This window comes from Mixophyes fleayi, chromosome 6 (assembly GCF_038048845.1).
Source record: "Mixophyes fleayi isolate aMixFle1 chromosome 6, aMixFle1.hap1, whole genome shotgun sequence".
NCBI lineage: Eukaryota > Metazoa > Chordata > Amphibia > Anura > Limnodynastidae > Mixophyes > Mixophyes fleayi.
This window is the reverse complement of record NC_134407.1, coordinates 28,678,826-28,702,187: the sequence shown is the minus strand read 5'-3', so window position 1 is coordinate 28,702,187 and position 23,362 is coordinate 28,678,826. Positions and strand designations below refer to the sequence as shown.

Here is a 23,362-nt window from a genome sequence, read left to right as displayed (position 1 = left end):
ATCAGGCACTGGTCTTTAAAGTGTCTCTCATTTAAATCTGAGAGATATGTTTTGGTGAAGTTTGTATGACTCTTCTGAATACTGCTTGATTGACTACAATAGGAGGCCAAGCTTGGAGGACTGTAATACAACACAATGTACCGTCCAAGCCTCAACATGTTTCCTACTGTCGGGAGACCAGTGGTAGTCTACAGTAGTGGTGTTGTCTGGTCAGTGAGCAGCCACTTGTCAGAATGGAAGAGGAATTATCTCCTTAGGCCTTGGTGTTTTAGGCTCCTGTTCTCAAGCTTTCAGTAGATTTGTTTGTTAACTCAATCGATGAACGCAAGTTGAGTTTTAATTACAGTTACAACATTTAAATTAAGAGTTGCTTTTATTTATCAGGAGGACCTGAAAAAATTTATTTTATGTACAGTAGACATTCCTAACATCCAAATAAATGTATTTTATGGGGGGGACGACATTTTTATTTTATTTTTTATATTTGGTCATTAATGACTATATTTTTAACCGGTGACATTAGTTGTATATTTTTTTTTTTCCGTGAGTTCTTTTTTGACTTGATATTCCACACTTTGTAACCTTTGCATTCTAGCTGGACAAATATTCAATATGATGTAAAACTTACACTTGTGTATCAAACCCATAGATTGTAAGCTTGCAAGCAGAGCCCTCTTACCTCTCTGTATGTATTACCCAGTAATGTTTTATTACTGTTTGTTCCCAATTGTACGGAATCTGCTGGCGCTATATAAATAAATGATGATGATGATAATATGTATTGGACGTATCCTGCAGTGTGTTGTCTGTGAGAGCAGAGCGCACCTAGACCCGTATTCATAAACAAGACATATCTTCAGGTCCGATCCTTGTTGAATAGGGACATGCGTATCCCTGACGCGAGTGCATTTCTTTAAAACAATGCACATCACATCTTTATTGCACGTCTTTAATCGCGCTGGTTTCGTTAGTTAAAATATTTTAACATTGGTGTCTCACAATGTACCAGCTGCCCCCCCCCCCCTCCCAGTCACTGCATTTCGGGGATTATTATCTCCACCTTTCCATTCCCTTCACATTTACATGTGATCTGCAAGTGACATTATGTCAAAAGTTGCAATTGTTGCTACTTACATAGATTACATAGATTATTACTAGACGCCGTAATAAATATTTATTTTATTTTGCTTCCCTTTTAAATGTTGGAATCTGCAAACAAAAAACGATCATGTTATGGAATTTGCAAGTTGTAACAGTATTTTCTGAAGAGCTCTCATCATGGGCTACAACCATAATTGTTTCTTGTCCTGAGAGGACGGCTATGTATTTTGCAGTGTCCTGAAAGAAGACAAGTGAAAGTTCTCCAGTTAAAGTAACACCTTGTGTGCTGGGCATCTGTTTGCACATACATGCAGTAAATGCAGAACTAAACATAACTGGATAGACTTCATTCTTGAATGTGACAGACACCTGCAATGTTGTTTTTTGCACAATTAGTGATTTATGTCTTCAGTTTACCATCAAAGGGTCCTGCAGGTCAAGGAGTCTTCTGTCTGAGGATGATGATGGAAGGTCACTCCTTGTACTACAAGCTAACAAAGTGCATTTTAACTGTGCCAGATCTTAAGCCCTGCTAGGAAAGGATGTAGTATAAAACTGGATTAATGTGTACTTCCAAGTAGAGCTGCTTTAATTTGCTTCAAAGTGGTTCTCAAACCGTCAAATCGAATCATCTCTAAAGTGAAATTTGAAATAAACTCTTGGATTATAAGATTTTTCCACCTCCCCGAAAATGTAGTTTCTTGTCTGCTGAGGCATCTCCCAGGAACAAAGAGGAAGGATTCACTCTGAAGTGCGTGGGGTAGACCTAGATGGTAGATCTAGATGGTTGTACCGATGGGAAACAAAAAGTGTAAAACCAACATGATGCACATCCAGTGCGCTTAGTAAATGAGGTACTAGGTGTCTCTTGTCTCTTGCCTTTTGACCAAACTCCACCTAAAATTTCGATAAAGGAAGCTGGTAATCAGCAAAAGACAAAATGTAATACATCATATACTGAATCCTGGTATATGTGATTATGAAGATTTTAGTAATAATAACAGATAAATATGCCTAAGAAAGCCGTATTATTTGTCACTTGGGGGCAAGTGAAAGTAGCGGATGATGTGGGTATCTGGGGAAGTGAAAATAGTGGATGATGTGGGTATCTGGGATGATGTGGATATCTGGGATGATTGCGGATGATGTGGGTATCAGGGGCAAGTGAAAATAACGGATGATGTGGGTATCTGGGGAAGTGAAAATAACGGATGATGTGGGTATCTGGGGAAGTGAAAATGGCGGATGATGTGGGTATCTGGGGAAGTGAAAATGGTGGATGATGTGGGTATCAGGGGCAAGTGAAAATGGCGGATGATGTGGATATCTGGGGAAGTGAAAATGGCGGATGATGTGGGTATCTGGGGAAGTGAAAATGGCGGATGATGTGGGTATCTGGGATGATTGCGGATGATGTGGGTATCAGGGGCAAGTGAAAATAGCGGATGATGTGGGTATCAGGGGCAAGTGAAAATGGTGGATGATGTGGGTATCTGGGATGATTGCGGATGATTGGGAGATATGGAATTGTGCTATCCAGACCGTCATGTAGTACATAACGCCAGCTTTATTAGATACCAAGGATTACTTAGAAATGCTGAGACACATGTCATGCTATCTTTTCTCTTTTTTAAACAATAATTTTTATTGAGGTTGGCAGTTCATAACAATGTAGAATATACAATTAAGATCATGCAAGTAGAAGTTACAGAGAAACAAACAGATGTCCAATCCCATACTTCTAACAAATAGTGGCCATGCTATCTTTTATATATACATAGTGGTATATTTTGCTGGACTCCTATTAGAAGTCAGGTTTAGGCACAAAACTTGATATTCTTCTGCCCTTTTCTTCCTGTCCGCTGAGCTCTTCCCTGTAGATATTTTCTTCCAGGATCTGTAGACATACAAATAGATGATTTAGCAACACCTGGCTAAGGATTCTGCTGGATCCTTAGTGGTAGCCTACAATGCAGACAGAACTTAAACCTATTAATGGTTACTTTTCTACTTTAACTGCGCTCCCCTTGCACATTTGGCTGGAACTATGCAGATGTACTCATGTGTGCCTTACATTTAAATAATCCATATGAGTATGTGAGCAGAACAATAGGGATCACCTGAGCCTAGAAGGTTTCCATTCAAAGCTTACCTGCCAAATCCTTTTGGCCACATGACACCTGCTGTGCTGTTCTTGCCTTTGGCTCCCTCTTTCTCTGCTCAGATGTGCCCCCAGCTCTTTGACCTTTCAATTGATTGAAAAAAAACACCTCTTTTCTTTTCTTTGTTTTTCACTAAATATTTTGTAAAGTGTCAGTTGTCTTTTGAAGACCCTTTTATCCACGTTTTAAACTTCACCTCCCTTGAAGCTAAGTAAGAAAGATGGGAGAATGCTTTGTTTTGTTTTTATTGATTTTAAGTTACCCAATTTAATTAAATAAATCGCAGACCATAGGTAATAGCAAATAATTGTATTATTATTATTACTATTATTATTATATAGCAGTTGGCTCCTCTTGTGCCTGGTCTGTTTACCCTCCCTTAGGATGTAAGCTCGTATGAGCAGGGCCCCCTCCCCTCTAGTCTCCATACCTGTTCTTCCGCTCCGTCTTTACTGCATATGACTAGCCGGAGTTTCTGAATTATTGGTACTTTTTGTTCATTGTTCTGTATGGTTTCACCCTTTTTTTTCTTAGCTATCCTCCTACAAATCATTATCTCCTTTTCAAAATCTCTCTGGAGGGAAAACAAGTATGGCTGCCAGACACAGAAACAAACTCTCAGGCTATCAGCATATCATGTGAAGGTAGAAGGGGGAGAAGAAGGATGTCACAGTGAAAACAGATTTCAGAGAGGTGTTGCAGGTTGTCAGCAGACATGGGGGAATAACAGAAAGTGTGCACCTGGGAGAGGGGTTTGAGTTATAATGAGACAAAAGTGATATTCGCCATCTCTCAACTTCAGGTAACAGGAGGGGAACTTAGGAGTGGAGGCCAACTATCAACTGCTATACACTATGGTTAAGTAAATTGTTGCAGAGAGTTAGGCTGGGTACACACTACAGGTTTTTCACCCGATTATCGGGCCAATCACACGATAAACGACTGTTTGCCCCGACATTGCATTAGTGTGTACGCTCCCATGATCAACAATTATCATTCCAAAGCACATTGTATCCCTTGATGTGATTTTATAAATCTCTGTAAACGATGGAACGATGTTGTGCCAATTCTGCAGTGTATATGCAGTCACGGCCAGATTTCCATAGTGTTTATAGAGTTATGATCTTTTCAGCTGATGGTTATGACAGATGAAGAGCACAGATCTGAAGGTAAATCTTATAAAGCGTGTACCGTGTCGCATCGTGAGAAACTTTCTGTAGTGTGTACCCAGCCTTACTCTTCAGCTGAAATCAGGGCTCTGCAGACATATAAGAGTTTAGAAGAAGTTGGTAACAGGAGACAAATGTTGCCCATACATATAGATTACATTGTAGGAGAGGGTCGTATTTACATTTACAATGCAATCCTGGACTTGGGGATCCATGATTAACCATTTTGAGCCTCAACTAAGCACTAACAAACGTTCATGAAGAGATGTGAGAACGTGGTGGGTGCCCTGGAGGAACGTTCTCAATGCAAGATGGATCAAGAAGTCCATCTCCTCTTTTAGAAACCATGGACTTGTTCCCAAAACTCCCTGACCTTGGAAAAGTGCCATCATATTTGTACAAGCTCATCTCTGAGTTCAGCATATAGAGGGATTATAGATGGAATCTCTCAGCGTGAGATCTACCTGTCATTCTGTGCATTCATTGCTGGTTGTGTTTATTTTTGAACAACTTGTGGGATTGAGGAGACAAGAGGTGTGTGTTTTAAACACAAAAGTGCTGATGCAGAACGAGTACTGTGCTGGTTTGCGTAGATCATGTGTGAAATTGCCCTGTGCTAGCCCAGAAAAGTGGCCACACTGACTATGCAGATTTGCGTAATTCTGGTACAGATTTGTGTGATCCAGTAAAGGTGGGAGAGGGGAGAAGCGAGACGTGGAGGGGGGGGAGGTCGTTCAAACGTAGGCCGAGTACTGTAAAGGTAGGTTTGCACAATTGTGAGCAAAAGCAGACAGGGACGTAGATGCATATATACCTGAGACGTATTATTTGCGGATGGTCAAGGGCAGGTGCAAATAGCGGATGATTACTTTGTGTGTGTGTGTGTTAGGGAATTTAGACTGTAAGCTCCAATGGGGCAGGGACTGATGTGAGTGAGTTCTCTGTACAGCGCTGCGGAATTAGTGGCGCTATATGAATAAATGATGATGATGATTACGGCTAACAGCAATAGCATACTACTTGGGATTGGCTGCTTGCGAAGCCACCTCTAAAGCTTATAAGTGCCTTCTTCATTTTGTGTGAACATATAAAATGCTTTTATATACGTGTTTGAGCAATATGTTTTTCACATACACGCAGGGCTGCCAAGAGGAATTCAGGGCCCGGGTACAACAAATTCATGGGGCCCCCCCTCATAGTCGAGTAAGCCCCAAATTTTTTTGGGGAGGTGTGGTCATGCATTTGGGACGTGGCAAACGTGCCATTGGGGCGTGGCTAACATCAAAACCACTAGGCTCTCAATTCGCCGGAGCGTCACATATGTTCAAGCACTCCTGACTTTCAGGACATCTACCACCACAGTGTAGTATACAAACAATGCAGTGTGTACACAAACAGTTCAGTCTTGGCCTACACCTTACATTGGGCACAACATTCACCAAAAATTGGTATTGTCCCTACTAGAATCACAACATTTCACACACTGTACTGCTCTCTCCTACCTGTTCTTCTCACTTTCTCCTCCACCTGTGGCTGCTGGTTTCTTTAGTTGTGGCTTGTCCGGATCCAGAAATGTTGAAGGACCTATTTTGAAAAAAAAATGGCTACATTTAGAAAATACAGCCAGCCCTGGCGTTAAATCAATAGCACCCACAATTAATAATTAGGCCTTCCTCCAGCCCCAACATTAAAATAATACTATTCACATTTAATAAATAAACCTATTTCCCTTCCTGCAAACAGCCCCAGCAATACCTATTTCCCGCAACCATCACTGCCATTAAATATTTCATAGTCACATTTAATAAATAGACCTCATTCTCCCTAAACTCACCCCAACATTCAATAGCCCCCAAACCACCCCATCTTAAATTAATAGTCCCCACCATCACCCTACAAACAAAATAGCACCCATTAATTATCCACCACCTACCTCACACTCACTACATTGCAACAAGCCCCCTGTGCCGTCACACACACAATACTGTGCCCCTTCACAACTACACTGTGCCCCCTTATGCTCACGCTGCGCCCTCCATGCTGCCTTCCCTCCTGCTTTTTCCCTCTGTGCCTCTCTCCCACTTTTTTTATTCCTTTGTGCCTCTCCCCCAATTTTTTTTTCTCCTCTGTTCCTCTCTCCCACTTTTTTTCCTCCTCTGTTCCTCTCTCCCACTTTTTTTTCCTCCTCTGTTCCTCTCTCCCACTTTTTTTCCCTCCTCTGTTCCGCTCTCCCAAATTTTTTTTTATTCCTCTGTGGCTCTCTCCTTTTTTTCCTCCTCTGTTCCTCTCTCCCACTTTTTTTTCCACCTCTGTTCCTCTCTCCCACTTTTTTTTCCTCCTCTGTTCCTCTCTCCCACTTTTTTTCCCTCCTTTGTTCCTCTCTCCCACTTTTTTTTCCACCTCTGTTCCTCTCTCCCACTTTTTTTTCCTCCTCTGTTCCTCTCTCCCACTTTTTTTCCCTCCTTTGTTCCTCTCTCCCACTTTTTTTTCCTCCTCTTTTCCTCTCTCCCACTTTTTTTTCCTCCTCTGTTCCTCTCTCCCAAATTTTTTTTTATTCCTTTGTGGCTCTCTCCTTTTTTTCCTCCTCTGTTCCTCTCTCTCGCTTTTTTTTCTTCCTCTGTTTCTCTCTCCCACTTTTTTTTCCTACTCTCTTCCTCTCTCCCACTTTTTTTTCCTCCTCTGTTCCTCTCTCCCACTTTTTTTCCCTCCTTTGTTCCTCTCTCCCACTTTTTTTTTCCACCTCTGTTCCTCTCTCCCACTTTTTTTTCCTCCTCTGTTCCTCTCTCCCACTTTTTTTCCCTCCTTTGTTCCTCTCTCCCACTTTTTTTTCCTCCTCTGTTCCTCTCTCCCACTTTTTTTTCCTCCTCTGTTCCTCTCTCCCAAATTTTTTTTTATTCCTTTGTGGCTCTCTCCTTTTTTTCCTCCTCTGTTCCTCTCTCCCACTTTTTTTCCCTCCTTTATTCCTCTCTCCCACTTTTTCTTCTTCCTCTGTTTCTCTCTCCCCTTTCTTTATAGTACTGTCCCCCTCTGTTTTCCTCCCCTAGCCTCTCAGTTTCTTTACTTACCTTTTGTCAACTTCTTTCTTTTCTTTTCTGCTCTTCTGTCTCCTCTTCTGTCTTCTTTCTTCATGCTGGCTGCGGCGCTCCTCACTGACTGACAGGCGTGACTTGATGACGTCACGCCCGGCAGTCAGTGTGAATGGAGAAGAGGAGAGGAGGGACACGGCGCCGCGCGATCACGTGAGTATCGTTTTTTGGTGTTTTTTTTTTCTTCCAGCTCCCAAGAAAACCAAGACCCCCCCCCCCCCCCCCCCCCCCGCGGGGAAAAAAATAAAGGACGTAAAAAAAAATATCGCAAAAGAGAAAATTTAAAAAAAAATAAAAATAAAATTTAATTAGCAGCGAGGGCCCGGGTAAAATGTACCCGCTCCCCCCCCCCCCTCTCGGCGGCCCTACACTAATCGGAGAAGCTTCTGCTGTATCACAGAGATGTTTGAAGCTTTATTGATGCTTACTAGTGAATACCTATTTTGCAAACAAATCAAATGGTTCTAAGCATTAAAATATAAACAAATAAAACTGCTGATGGCACAAATGAAATAAGTAAAATTTATTAAGTGATGTATCTCACTACTGTACAGGGAAACTGCATTATTCCCAATGACAAGAAAATGTACAATGCTGGAACTAATATGACCATTACTCTTCATTCTGCCACGTAATCACAATGTTTATTTTAGAGTAATAATGCTATTAATCCCAGCGCTGTACATTAGGTTCAGTTCTATAGCTTTGCATAATGCCGGCTATTGCTGCTTTTTTAGTGAACACAATTTGCACCTGCGATTTGGGGCACATTTACGGCTAACTAAGGCAGAAACAGCCAAACCATTGAAAATTGGTCTCGCTGACACCATTCTGGGCATAAAAATTCTACCTTTTTGTGGTTAATAAAACACTAGGGGCTAGATTTACTAAACTGCGGGTTTGAAAAAGTAGAGATGTTGCCTATAGCAACCAATCAGATTCTAGCTGTCATTTTGTAGAATGTACTAAATTAATAACTAGAATCTGGTTGGTTGCTATAGGCAACATCTCCACTTTTTCAAGCCCGCAGCTTAGTAAATATCCCCCTAAGACACCTCTCACATGATGGGAAAGTTCCAATGCCTGCCCTGATTGCCAAGGACAACCTGTAAATATTTATTTCTGACTATCTTGTTGGTCATTAAGATTCACCAGATGCACATAATTTCATTTGTTTCGGTTGTTGGATGCAGTTCTCAGTAGCAGATGTTATCTGTATTAGTTAAAGTACAATAAAGATGAGTATTTGGAAAATTGTATTATGACCATATCCAGTTGTCATGTCTTGTTGTGTAAGTGTACTGTCCTATGTCTGTATAGTGTAATAGTATCATGTTCATGTCTAGTGATCAGGTTATATGTGGAAGACCTTGTCATATAACTGCGGGCAATAACAAATGCGTTCATGCCACACGTTGTACATTTCCTTTATCTATGAAATTTTAGGGGGAAATTAATTCTAATTTCTACTGCTATTATCAGCTTATCTCGAATAGGGCAGCGCCCTGACAAGATCTTCATGAAAATATGAATACATGCTTGACTTAATAAGAAATATCTTTGTAACTAGTGATAGAGTTACCTATTTTTTTTTTTTCAGCAATACCTAACAAACAAACAACCTTATAACCATTTATTTTTCCGTTTAACATCCCATTAAAGTGATAAATGTTTGCAAAATAGAAAACTAGCATTAGTGGCAAAATAATATTTTTTAATTATCATTGCTTGGCAAATTATTACAGCTTCAGTGTCCTCTACCATCTGGTTATAGATTGTTATAGACAGTGTGACTGTGTTAGACACACATTGAGCTACCACTCACTTACTCCACACATTCCTGGTGGAACTAGCAGTTAATGTAAGACACAGGCAATAGATTCTCTGCAAGTAAAAGTAGTACTTGAAACTGTAGACACTGGGTAACGCGTTCAGTAGTTAGGGTTTGCCTAAGGCAAACATTGGTGTCAAAATGTGCATATATCATTGTGTAGTGTCATACCAGAACGTCACTGCTTCTCAGTCACCATAACACTCAAACTGGTAATAAATATGTTACACTTTGTTTCTGATAAATAAATATAATAATAATAATAATAATGCCAACTTAAAACAACTGGAATTGTAGTGAGGGTGTCGCTATAAAGAGGTTGTCATATAGTGAAATCAATACATAGTTAATAGAAATACTTAATACAAAATGAATACACAAAGTGATGTTAATATATGTAAAACCTCCAGTATATAATATCTGTATAAACAGGGAGTTCAAAGGTCATATTTTGGTAATGCAGCCCCACCCCCAATCCCATTAAAGGATATAAAAAGAATGTAACTCTTCTACTTACACTGTAAGTATGGGGAGCAGAGCGGGTGGCGGACTGAGCGCTTAGGCGCTGCTGCAGTTAGATCGCCAGTCACCCTCCAGCTGACTCCCCTGTGATTGGCTGGTAGGTCATGGCGGGTGTCTCTGACAGGACTTGAGCAGGCTATTTTATTGGCTGGGGCTCCCACAAATTAATTGACCTGAGGCAAAAATCTTAATCTGGCCCTGTCATGACTTCAGTATTATTAGGCATAATGCTCTTCTACCGTACATGACTGAGGGCAGAATTTAATGAACTGTGTGATAGCGCTCAGCCTACCGCCTGTGTTTTACATGGTCACAGAACTCCATGATGATTCTACTATCCCTAAGGAGTGCACTGTACTGCATGTAATGTACTATTGTGCAGAAGAATGTACCTGGTGGTAAGTGAGGCTGGCAATTTAAAGGGGGATTGTGTAAAGAGGACACAACCTATTGTAACCTATTGTTTCTTAAAATTATGTACTGCAATATATGCACAAAATGATGCACTAAAATACCATCAGATAGAGCTGTGTTACAAAGTAAATATAGTATTTATTTATACCATACTTGCCCACTCTCCTGTAATGTCCGGGAGACTCCCGATTCCAGGTAGGTCTCTCGGACTCCGGTAGAGCAGGCCACTCTCCCACATCCTGATCTCTTCCTAATGAAGTGGGGAGGATGGGAGCCTCCATGATGCGATTTGCGATGAATCGCATCATTTTGGCCCCGCCACAATTCACTGCGCCGACCCTCTGTTCTCCCAATTCACCTCCCTTCCAGGTATAAGTTATACACGGTGAGCAACATAAATAATGCTTTCACCTGTTCTGTTGAGTTTGAGGCGTCTACAGCAATCGTTAAGCTCAAAAATTCAAATGAAACATTATGGTAAAGTTCACTATTTGGCCTTAGGGACCTTACCAGCTAACAACATAAAAACATGTTTTTACTAGTCAGTAAAAGCATGTAAACAGGTATGGATATGGAATGTATTGATCAATGACCATATACCCACTTTTTGCTCTTGTGGTCATGGGTATTTACTGACTACCAGTGTTTTTTTACACATTATAGGATTTGATGCCTGAAGTAGTCACCTGGCGGGAGCATTTAGTGCCTTTTCCGTTGGTGTGCGGGTCTCTCCTGGTATTGAGATGTTAGTATAAATTTGTTATTTGATAATATATTTGGTGTTATAACAGCTTATGTTGTACAGCCAGAATGTTTCGTATTAGTGACTATTATTAATTGAAAGTCGTCTAGAGGGCTAGTATTTTTTATCTATTTATTTCTGTGTATGTTTATTGTACCAAACGTTGTCCATTGTGAAATTGTCATTGAAACAATTCAATTAAAGTAGTGCAAAGGACGGTTTCTTTATTTGTGCAGAGTTGTCTTTTAATAGTGTTTGATCCAAATGTTTCTGTAAGTATGAAGTGTACCAAGTGTGTGTCTGCGTGCACTGGTTTGTGTTTCTATATTGTGGTGGCAACTTTAACTATCCGTACTGGACCTCATTCATCAATAATCGCCAAACGCATCAGGTATACGCACGTCCGTATTGAACAAGGAGCGCATCTGAAGATACGTGGTGAAAAACTCAAAAAATTCAATTACTGCCATCTGTTAATAATATAGAACCGGATTCATTAAGGAAAGTTAAGCAAAAGTGAGTAAGTAAGGCAAGACCATGTTGTATTGGAGGGGGAGGTCAATTTATAATGTGATGGTAGATATATATTTAGGATAGGGCATGTCCTAGATCAACTTTAAATTTCAGTGTACAAATAAAGCTATCAGGTATTTGTGTGCATGAAAAAACAGACAGTATTTTCCATATGTCCAAAATAATAAACTCATTTGCACCCCTTACATTGCAACATGGTTTTGTCCAGAAAACTTAAGTAAGAAAACTTATTCAATTTTTTGCTTTTCTTAATGAATCAGGCCCATAGTCATTAATGACAAAACATTAAAAAATAAAAGTTTTCGTTAATATTTTTTTTACATGAAAATACATTCATTAGGATGTAATTAATGCCTAATGTACATAAAATACATTTTACAGTTGCTACTGATTGGAAACACATGTTCTAACTTACATACACAGCCGTCATCACTAGTAATCGTCACTTACTCCAGACTTGTAGTTGGTGCAAGTGATACGACTGAAATTCACGTACCTTTGAGACGCCCAAAGCTTAAATCGGACGCCGCTGTTGGCACACCCTTACTGTACATTGACTACCTGCATACGCCCCTTCCCCTCCTCCATTCCACCCCTGACATCATAGGCTGTAGTAAGGGTCCTTTGCGCTCGGGGATGAATTGAACGTTGTTGCGTTCTCTGGTGTATGATTAGTTTCTGGGCATGTTCACTGCGATTTTACGCAATACACAGCACAAATAGGCACATTCCTTAAGGATTCAGACCAACAGTGAGCAGTAGAGCTTTGTTACTCCTTATAATATAATGTTAATTATAATTAAAGTTATGTCACAAGTCATTTCTGAGGATATCACTAATGTCCCTGCTTTATAGGATCCTGTTAAACAATATAATAATAGACAATTATCAAGATCGAACTATTATAAATATATTCCATTTACTACAGTACAACCTCTTCCTTTAGGTTTCCATGTCCTCTGTGATACGTGGCCATTTATCTTACTATGACCAAATAGTAATTCCTCTTCTTTTCCCACTACCGTCTGTTTTCTATCTCCACCACCAAGTATTGTGACTGTAGCATCTGCCCCTCTCCAGTATGTTGTTAATATGATTATCTCAGGACAATCCCAACATGTAAGCTATTTTAAAAGGATGCTCCTTAAATGGGGTAATTACAACCAGAAGCTGCACTGAGTGGGAAAGCAATAGATAACATCAGGTCACTGAGCGACCAGAAGTTCACAAAGAGCATCAGGGTAAATCATAGTTCATTGACATATTAGTGCTGCAGCCTTGTATTCCAGCTATATGTTCCAGCTACCGTATGGTTCCCTGCACGCGGCTAAAAGCAGAAAGATAACCTTCGGGATCCCATGGGTTACGGTGGGCCTATATGACACCCACGAAGATAAAGATCGCTGTCTTTCTATGCAAACAAATCAGAGGTAAAATTACTTTATTCAAAACAAACTTCACCTTATCCCCACTTGTCCTGGCAGGGGATTGAAAGGCAAAGTACAGGAAGCTCGTTCAGTGTTTCCTTTCAGCTTAGAAAGAGACACTTTCAGAAACAAAGATGCAGTAATTAGATTTCAACGACTTACTTAGAGGTCGTGACCAGTTGCTTTAAGGAATTTGAACTTTTTTATTCATGGTCATCACACTGTAAATCTAAATTGAGAATGCCAGCTGTAGCTTTTTACTTTCAAATATTTACTCAATTAAACGCGGAACGTGTTCTAATTTGTCCTCGTCTCCGGTCGGGGTTTAAGACCCATGCTTGCAGCACTAAACAATCCAGATTTAATTATGGATTCATTAAGGCCTGGGCTATACTTGGAATGTGTATCATATGCAACAGATCTGTTTTGGATAGCACCGTCTGCGGCGAGATAGGAACTGACCTTTTTGATTTATTGTTTTATATTCTTTTCTTGTGTTGCATGTAGTTTGCACCAAATTTGCAATTCCCATTAAAGACGATGGGACTCAGGTAGCGTTGGATGTACATTTTTTTTTTGCATCATATAAGCACTTCGTGCCGCGCATACATATAAAAGTATACATACACCTATGTGGCAATCCAGATTTTTGTACATTTTCCACAAACAGCTCATAGGCTGGGTACACACTACGGAAAATTTCTCCCGATGCGACATCTTTAACGATTTTACCAACGACTGAAAGTCCCAATCAGCATGCAATTGATGTGTACACACTATACACGTTTTACACGATTTACCATCAGATCTGTGCTCCTCATCTGTCATAACCATCAGCTGAAAAGATTGTGACTCTGTACACTTCATAAAGATCTGCCTACACTGCTGGTCGTGAGTGCACACACACTGCAGAAATTGCCCGACATCGTTCCATCGTTGACTAAGATTTTAAGTCCATTTATAAAATCAAATTAAATGATACAATGTGCTTTGGAGCGATAATTGTCCATCGTTGGAGTGTATACACTAATGTGATATCGGACAAAATGGTCATGTATTGTGTGATTGGCCTGATAATCGTCTGAAAAACCTGTAGTGAGTGCCCAGCCTTATGGCTGCAGAGGTGTAACGGGGCAGGGTAGGGGTGGGCGACTTCAGCAGTTACTACTAATACTGTAAAATCTTTACACTTGATGAGCCAACCCCCCCCCCCCCCCCCCCCCCCTCCTTACTGAGTTCACAAGATCTCCTCAGTAAGGAGATTACTGCACGCCGCGTAAGTACTACAGTGACAGCAGGCAGCTAACAGCATAACATTTGCTGTTAGCTGCCTGCCATTCTCCTTGAACAGGTAACAGTCGGAGCCGGGGGCGGGGACATCCCAGACCCGATGAATGCCAGCAGGCCCCCCAGCTGCCCGAGGCCCCTGGGCTGTAGCACCTTTAGCCCTATTGTTAATCCGGCTCTGGCTATCATGGGGTGTCAGTATACATACTTGTATGCCTGACATACGTGTGTTGAAAATTATACTATTTTACAACTGGACATATGCTTCCAATTGAACATATGCACGTAAATGCACATTTTACTTTGTGCATCTTTTCCTATATACGTTCGAGGTACAAATGCTTCCAAATCTAGATAAGACCCAATGGGTACATTTTGTCCCAAAACCACGAATTATGGACTAAATGCTATGACACACTTAGAGTGTCCAATATAAAGCCACAGTCAATGTGTAGTTTAGCTAGATCCATATGACAAATGTGACGGAACACGCAATTTATGGCTAATAATTTGTAGCAGACGATGAATCGCTAGTGTAGTAAACCCATTGGTGTCAATCGCATTTACAATTTTCTAGTGAGGGGTTTTTACGATCAACTGTTGATGTCATTTTAAATCAGTTAATATAGCGGAGAGACAGATATGAGGCTATTTGAAATTCTACCTGTTACAGGGGAAGGAGTCAGGAAGTGACATTAGACTTCTCATCCTGTGTCTCTGATTTCTCTGTTTATATTCCGTTCAGTTCTTGATGCTCCTGCTGCAGGGATTGTGCTGCTGCCAGTCTTAGCTGAGTTTTACCTAGGGTCAGATGGACAGACCAGACGCTTCACTGGTTTGTGAGAACCTGATAGCATCAAGTCTACATCCTCTTTGTGAGTGATAACAACATAAGAAACACTGGATAAAAGTGAGAAGAAACATCCGTTCTTGGTAGAAATAGTAATTGCACCTGTGTGATCATATGAGCCGTACAGTTGGTGATTCCATGGGGCAGATTTAAGAAAGCACGATAGTGCTCTTACCGGCAAAATAAGGTGCCTCCGTGTCCTCCGCTAATTTATTAAAGGTGCATCGCAGCAGATATCGTGGATAGCTGCTGCTTTGCACTCCTCTCCGTTTTTGGGAGCAGTCACCATTCAACAGTATGGTGACTGCTCCCGGCTGCAATCTAACAAGTTCCGAAAAAACATTTTTTTCGGAAACTTGTCTTGATAAGTTGGCGTACATTATCAGAAATGAAAAAATCCAATGCTGTCAGCTCTGCTCCGAAAAGCAGAGCTGGACAGCGCATGTGTGGAGGGATCACATGATCCGTCCCTGTCACTCACCGCTCGCAGAATTGCAGAGGCAAAGCAGGGATCTTTGTGCGCATGTGCAGTTCGAAGAACTGCACATGCACAATTGAAGGAAGAAGAGGAACGAAGATGACCAGTAGGAGATCCTGAGACAGCGCGTTCCGAAGAGCCGGGTAAGTATGATTTTTTTTTATCACAGAAACAGCAGTTTTTCGGAACTGCTGTTTCTGTGATCCGTTTTTAATAAATTTGAGAAATAGTTCAATCCTTATCCATGCGATAAGGATTGATAACTATTTCTCATTTCTGCCGATGATTGATAAATGTGCCCCCATGTGTCTTGGTATTTACATTACTATACCAATGTTCCTGGAAACCAGTTTCTGATGTATCAGCTAAACAGGATTATTCATCATTGGGTCCTGTAATCATACTTACCTATCCTTTCTCTTTTCCTGGAGATGGGGAAGTGGGTGGTGCTCGATGATGAGAGTTGCATAATCAAATGGGTGGCACAATTAGTAACCACTGGAGTGGGTGTGGCTCATCAAACCCCTGCCACAATGCCCAGAAAAGGCAGCTGCTTGTACCGTGAAGCCTCCTCTCCCCAAGGTCCCTGCTCTGGGTCCACTGAGTAGGCCCTGCCTGTAATTTTTTTGGCACTGCATGTACAGTATCCTGTCATGGGTATCACAGAGAAGAAACGATAGGCACAGGCTGTGAGACAACTGTACTTTTGATGATGTTACCTGCAGTCCAAGGTCTGAAGACAATAGCACAGAGGTAGTCATTTTGTGACTCCCTAACAGTTAGAGCCTAACTGCCTTGGACTAAAAGTCCCAGCATGCCTGAGAAACATCCTGTGACATCATCATCACGCTGCCAGCTTTCAGTATATTTCCTCTGGATGATCACATGGGATTAGTATCACAATAACTCCCTCCAACAGCTATTTTAAATAATGCATAAAACATTTATGGGACACAGGCAAATTTACCAATGGGCAAAGAGCACTTGTGGTCAAAAATGGGTGTTTTTTTTATCAACAATAGGCTTGTTATTGCTTCTCCTAAAGGGTTATCATTGGTGATAACTCTGCCAGTGGTAAGATTCGGCATTCTTCACTCATTTACTGTAACTTGGTCCAAACTCTTTCACCTCTCACACAGTGCACATTTGTAATTACTTACAGTACTCTGGGTGGAAATGATAACAATGTTTAATTTTACTCTGATCAATTAATTTAGAATCGTACTTTTAGAAGCTAGAAATGGATAACATTGGAAGTTATATGTGATGGCTAAAACAAAAAGAACCAATACAGGGGAGGGGATGCAGATGCAAATGGGTGGTGGTGTTATGTGTGGAGGGAAGGGTACAAATAGCCTTGGTCTTTCTTGAGAACGCAGGCCTGTCTATGTTGTGAGTGTGGGAGCCAGTGGGGACAGACTGGGAATTTTCCTGGTAGGCCGATGGCCTTATGAGACCACCTGGAGGCCAGCTTCTGTATTTTTTTTTTGGACACCCAGACCGGTATCTGTTGTCTCCTGTCTGCTAGTTCATCCGGGCCAGCTCGATATAAATGGGTGCAGTCCTGGCTGGGGAGAGGTCCTGGTAACAAAATCGTGATACTGCCCGCTGAGCGGGGGCTGCTGAGGCTCTCGCCAGACTATGTGACTGTGCTTCTCCACCCAGACGAATGTGTCCCTTTGCCATGGAATCCGGAAGCAGGGATCTTAGCTCAGATCAGTGCCTAGAAAGATTGGTAGCAGCAGGGGATAGATAATGAATGACTGCAATATTGGGTGGATTGTGGGACTCTAATACCAGTATCTCCGTCATAGAGTCCACACATTGTAGCTCCCTAATAGATAGTTTTGTCCAATTTAGTTCATGTTTTTGCTAATATCCATGTGTGAATGGCCGGGGTGTATTAGTAGAGTGATCAGTGCAATCATATCTTACAACAAAATTCCCCAACTTTTCCATGGAGATTACACACCTTGGCAGCCGTCAGTTAACGGTGACTTTTGATGATTTGTATTTTGAATTCTACTCAGTTGTTTGAAAACTTGAAGAAAGAATAGTTATATAACAAATGTTATACATTCCTTTTTGCTATTTGAAGTTTTAGAAAGTATGAAAATGACCAAAATACACCTGTGTGAACAAACCCAAAAGTGTAGAAATATATTATGTGTAAAAACAATATAAATCCCACACAAAAAAAGTGTACAGTTTGTCTGTATTAATAAAATTCCAAGAATGGTGATAGCTGGGCTTCAGTAACAAATACTTTTTTTTATTAAAATAAAGTATTTTTCTGTTTGGTTTTATTGTTATACTATTTTTTCCTACTATTTAAATGTCTTTTCCTCTTTTGTTTTCTCTTTTGTTTTCCTTGAAAATGTTTCTAGTTTGGGCTTCCAGTTGCAGTGCACATAGTATTGTACCAATGAAATAGCTTCACTTCTGACAGGTTCCTGAACGAAACAAAACATTTCTAGTAAACCTATTATATTTATTTTAAAAAAAGTATTTTATGTTTGGTGGTCCTTTCAAAGTACATGTAGGAACATATGCTATGGTAAGAACTATCATGTTTGATCGTCTTTTGATTTTTTGCCTAAGAAATGAAGGTTTCACACCTGAGGTGAAAGATATTGGAAACTGAGAACTGGTATTAGATCCAGGTGTAACGAGCAGATCTTTCATGCAGTGTCAGATCTTGGATTAATCCCTGTTAATTGAACTGACACAGGTACATATCTGCAGGTGATTTCCAACACAGCCACGTTAGTCAGTTGACTGAACATTAGAAGGACTTTAATCTCAAACCACATGTAAATTAATTGCCTGATATTTAACCCTATTAAATATTTGCACCGGATTGGTAGAGATATGAATGCCCCAAAATGAAAACGATTATTCATCTTAGTGCCCCCAAACAATTCTCCTAAAGTAACACTTGTGGAATAGGTCTGTGGATTTTCCTGTATAAGAAAATGTATTAATTCACCAGTACTGTTCATGAGCAAATACATCTAAAAAATATTTGCGTTTTAGGGAGGGATATAATGTGGTGTAGATGATTGAGTAAACAGAGCAGGAAGGTAAAACAAGTTGCTAAGCTGATACTGCCATATTTCTGCGGCAAGTCTGCCCAAAGTATGTCGTCACTTAATTCAACAAAATAGCCACGGTGTGAGCAGACTGCGGTTTACAGAATTTAATTGTTTACACTTTGAACATGGAACAGAGCTAAAAAAAATGTTATCTTAATAAAGTTTAGAGAAGAGATGCAAGAGGGCAATTGCTTCCCTTGTCTTACGGCTGAGAGCCAACATTAAGAAAAGGGTGCGGCTTTCATCTGTTCCGCACTTGCATAGTTAGTGCCTCATTTAAAGTCGGATGCAAAATCCATTTTAGGTGCATTGACCAAAAAAACACTATCAGGCATGTGCAGCAAGCACCATATCCGACTGCATCTTGGATGCAATTTACACTTGCGACAGCTTGCGGCTTACTATGAGTGAAAGGGCGGAACGCGGAATTGTGAAGGTGTGACCCTGTAAGTAAATCCTAGACGCAGTAAGGCGCAGACACAATACACGTCTAAAAAGGGCTAAACATGTGCCGCAGAAATTAGGCTGTGCAAGTAGTTCGCTATCTGCACGAACTTCTCGCAACTCAGTAGAGTATTATGAGTGGGACGCATGCCACTCGTAACACCCTACCAAGCTGCGGCACACTCCCACTCCTACACTTCTTAGACGCACATTGCATCCGACTCTAAATGAGGTATTTACTGTCTAAAGAAGCTATATGCTTTATACAGTGATTGTGCTGATATTTACCTGGCATCTGGCCCATACGAATAGTCACAAGAGAGAGGGGTAATTGAGACAACCATGATTATCCAACAGAAGATATGGCTCTTAGATCCTCACAGATTGCTACCACCACATAATATGGCTAGGTACACCCTGGAGGTTTTTCAGCCAATCATCAGGCCAATCACCCGATAAATGACCACTTGGCCACATATCACATTAGTGTGTATACTTACACGATGAATGACAGTCGTTTCATTTGGTTGGTCGTACTGTTTAATGATCTCGTTCCAATAACCTTTCGATCATGTAGTGTGTATGCACTTCCGATCATGATCTCCATAGAGTTTACAGAGTCATGGGCTTTTCAGCCGATGTTGGCAATGAATATGTCCCGGTGACTGAACGTAGAGAGTGCTGTAGATGGAATAATTAGTTCGTTCTGATGCTGAATATTTCGTTTCAGAGTCACAGAATCTAACAATATTCATTATGACATGTGGATAGCTATAACAAGGTGGTTAATTAGTGTGACAGGAATGAATGAATGCATATTGTGAAGTCATTCTCTAAACGACTATAGGGCCAGAGAAGAGCACAGATCTGAAGGTAAATCGTGTGTAGTGTGTATGTATGAATCACCCGACCAGTGGGACCGTCAGTCGTAGGTACAATCAGTGTAAATAACTGTCACGAAACTCAGGGTATTCTGCTTACTGGTTTTAGCACTACTCACCCAAGAGGTGCGGAGTCTAACGTGTCCCAGGTCTTCACCAGGAACCCCTGCAAGGGAGTATGGTCTTTGCTGCGGGAGACACGCAGGTCGCGGTCCTCAGAAGGAGCAACCAGTGAAGCGTTAGGATGGAAGCGGTGTCAGGCAGGCCGGGTCAGAACTGAGAAATCAGGATATGCCACAGGGAGAATCCGAATACGTAGTCAGGGGCTAGCGGGGTCAGGTATCAGAAGCACAGGAGAGAATGGAAAATCACGAAGCCGAGGTCAATTCACAGGGAGCACAGAATAGGGGTAGTCAGGAACAGGCCGGGTAATACACTGGAGTCACAAGAGGAAATTCACAGGAATGCTGGAGCTAGGTGGGACCTAATACTCTGGCACTCTCCAAGTGCCAGATTAATCCTTATATGCAGGAGACAGGCCAATCATTGGCGGTGGTGACGCTAAACACCACCGCCGGAATTAATGGGAAGACCGCCGACCTGGAAGTGCGCCCGCTTGCCTAGCAACCGGGTGCTCGGCAGCAAGAGCAGACGTCTGTCCCTGTGCGACGACACAGCACGGGGACGGCGCTTGACAATAACAGATTGGTCGAAAAATTTTCCAGTGTGTACCTAACTATACCTTTCTAAAATGTACGAATAAAGGACATCTCCACTTAAAATGTAGGCTTTACATTCCCCGATATCTTAGTATTGACATGGCAGAGGATGGCTCAGAATAACAGTGCGAATAGAGATTTGCAATGGAAGTTTCAGTCCCCTGCAACAGGAAATGTGGACAGTAAGGGAAGGTGTTCTTATACTTCTACAGTATACAAGTGTCACTACTTGGAATAACAATTAGAATTTCTTTTTAAAGGTTACGCTGTCACATTTTTAATATAAACCCAGTCCAGATTGCAATTTGAAAATAGGGAAAGCAGACAACTGGGCCACTTAGCAAAGGAGTGGGAGAGCAATCTGATATAGTAAAACAAAAAGCCATAGTAAGCATGTTAACAAATTGATAAAGTTTTGCAGATTCAGCAAAGAGTCTCCTAGACTCTTACATTACTCAATTGACCTGAATATAGCTGCCCTTTAAATTCTTGCTACTGTACATTGATCATTATTCAAGATGAAAAATGGATATACCTGCATATTCCGTGTGATAAGCCCCGGGCTTTTGACCCTCAAAGATTCATTAGATGCATATTAGTTGTTCATTGAAACTTCCAGAAAATTCTTTCTGCGGAATGATGAGTTTGGGGTCAAAAAGTTATTTACTAAGGAACTGAGAGATATAACACGCAGGGTTATATTTACTAAACTGCGGGTTTGAAAAAGTGGAGATGTTGACAATCAGATTCTAGCTGTCATTTTGTAGAATGCACTAAATAAATGACAGCTAGAATCTGATTGGTTGCTATAGGCAACATCTCCACTTTTCCAAACCCGCAGTTTAGTAAATATAACCCTGCGTGTTATATCTCTCAGTTCCTTAGTAAATAAATCTAGTCCTCAGTGTTTCACACCAATACATTATGCAAAATGAATACTTAATTACCATTAACTAAATGAATCCTGATACCGAGCACAATTTTTCTAAACCTAGCTATTAAAATGCTTAAATAATTCTGCTGAAATTGATGAGCTTAGTGCTTTATAGTATCGTTTTCTGATTTATTGGGTAGACAAAAGATGCTGCTCTCGCCCACCAGACACCCCACTTTGCTCTCAAAAGATTGAGGAGAACCTACCCACACCAGCCCTGCTAGGCTGATGATGAACAGTGAAGCCTCATTTGGGCTTCCTGTACCGGAACTGAAAGTGCAAGTGGAGACTTAGGGCTAGATTTACTAAGCTGCGGGTTTGAAAAAGTGGGGATGTTGCCTATAGCAACCAATCAGATTCTAGCTTTCATTTATTTAGTACCTTCTACAAAATGATAGCTACAATCTGATTGGTTGCTATAGGCAACATCCCCACTTTTTCAAACCCGCAGCTTAGTAAATCTAGCCCTTAGTGTCCAAGAGCAAGCGGGGAGCCTCTGTTATGACCTGGCATTGCTGCACCCCACAAAGTAGTTTGTTTGAGTATAGCAAGAGACTAAATGCAAGTTTTATGTGTAGAAGGATGGTAATTGTGCAGTATAGCCTAAGGTTATACTACACAACCTGAAACATTTCAGGGGGCAGCATTTTACACAAGTGTTACAAGCTATAAAAAGCAAATCTGGCAATAAATCAAGAAGGAGCTTGGAGTCAAACTATAAAGTTCAAAGGGCCGCATGTGGCCCTAGGGCCATCTGTTGGCCATACCTGATAATGTTATAAGCTTGGCTAAAGAGGTGAGATTTCATGGGACGCTTGAATGTTTGGAGGTTTGAGAAAGTCTTGTATGAGTGCCAGTATTACTACTGTTGTAATATAACACTTGTGCTGTTCTTAAATGTAATATGGGCTTACTGGGCACTGCTATAATCTGTTCTAAGTCCCTAAAAAAAGTTACCAACACTTGGCTTCAATGGGTTTCCAGCCGATGGACACAACACAGAGACAACGGGTAGCATACACTCTTTACTGGAAGTGCCGGTTGGTTTGGATCATGATTTTGTACAAAAAGACTATAAGGAGTTAAATCAGGAGGTGGCTCAAGATGCCCCTATACCAGGGAGATACTGCTCCTTTGTTTGGACAACTGCGACCATATTGTTCTACATCTACGCCAAACTCCCCAGACCTTAATCCCATAGAGAACTTGTGGTCAATCCTCAAGAGGCGGGTGAACAAACAGAAATCCCCAAATTCTGACAAACTCCAAGCCTTAATTAGGCAAGAATTGGCGGCCATCAGTCAGTATGTGGCCCAGAAGTGACTGACAGCATGCCAGGGCGAATTGCAGAGGTCTTCAAAAAGAAGGGTCAGCACTGCAAATATTGACTCTTTGCATAAACTTAATGTAATTGTCAATAAAAGCCTTTGACACTTATGAAAAGTTGTAATTTTACTTCAGTATACCATAGCAACATCTGACAAAAAGGTCAGAAGCAGCAAATTTTGTGAAAACGAATACTTGTGTCATTCTCAAAACTTTTGGCCATGACTGTACATATGTTTTAAGCAGGTAATATGTAAACTTAAATGATATTCAGCCTAATAATTCACTAGGAATTAATGCTACTAGTTCATAGTGTATTAATAAGCTGCAATAACAGAAGTATGGGATTTAGCCACGAAA

The 23,362-nt window shown here is 40.9% G+C and overlaps 1 long non-coding RNA gene across 2 annotated transcripts; it reads right to left on the bottom strand.

Moving 5' to 3' along the window:
• Positions 1–2,761: 2,761 nt before the first annotated feature.
• On the bottom strand, positions 2,762–16,412 carry LOC142160219 (uncharacterized). 2 transcript variants are annotated; one of them, XR_012693102.1, is made up of 3 exons: positions 16,323–16,412; positions 3,254–3,470; positions 2,762–2,998 (listed from the first exon to the last, which is right to left on the bottom strand). It is a non-coding gene; the product is annotated as an uncharacterized LOC142160219 (long non-coding RNA). The 2 variants fall into 2 exon arrangements; XR_012693101.1 differs by lacking the exon at positions 16,323–16,412 and adding an exon at positions 3,694–3,764.
• Positions 16,413–23,362: the final 6,950 nt, after the last annotated feature.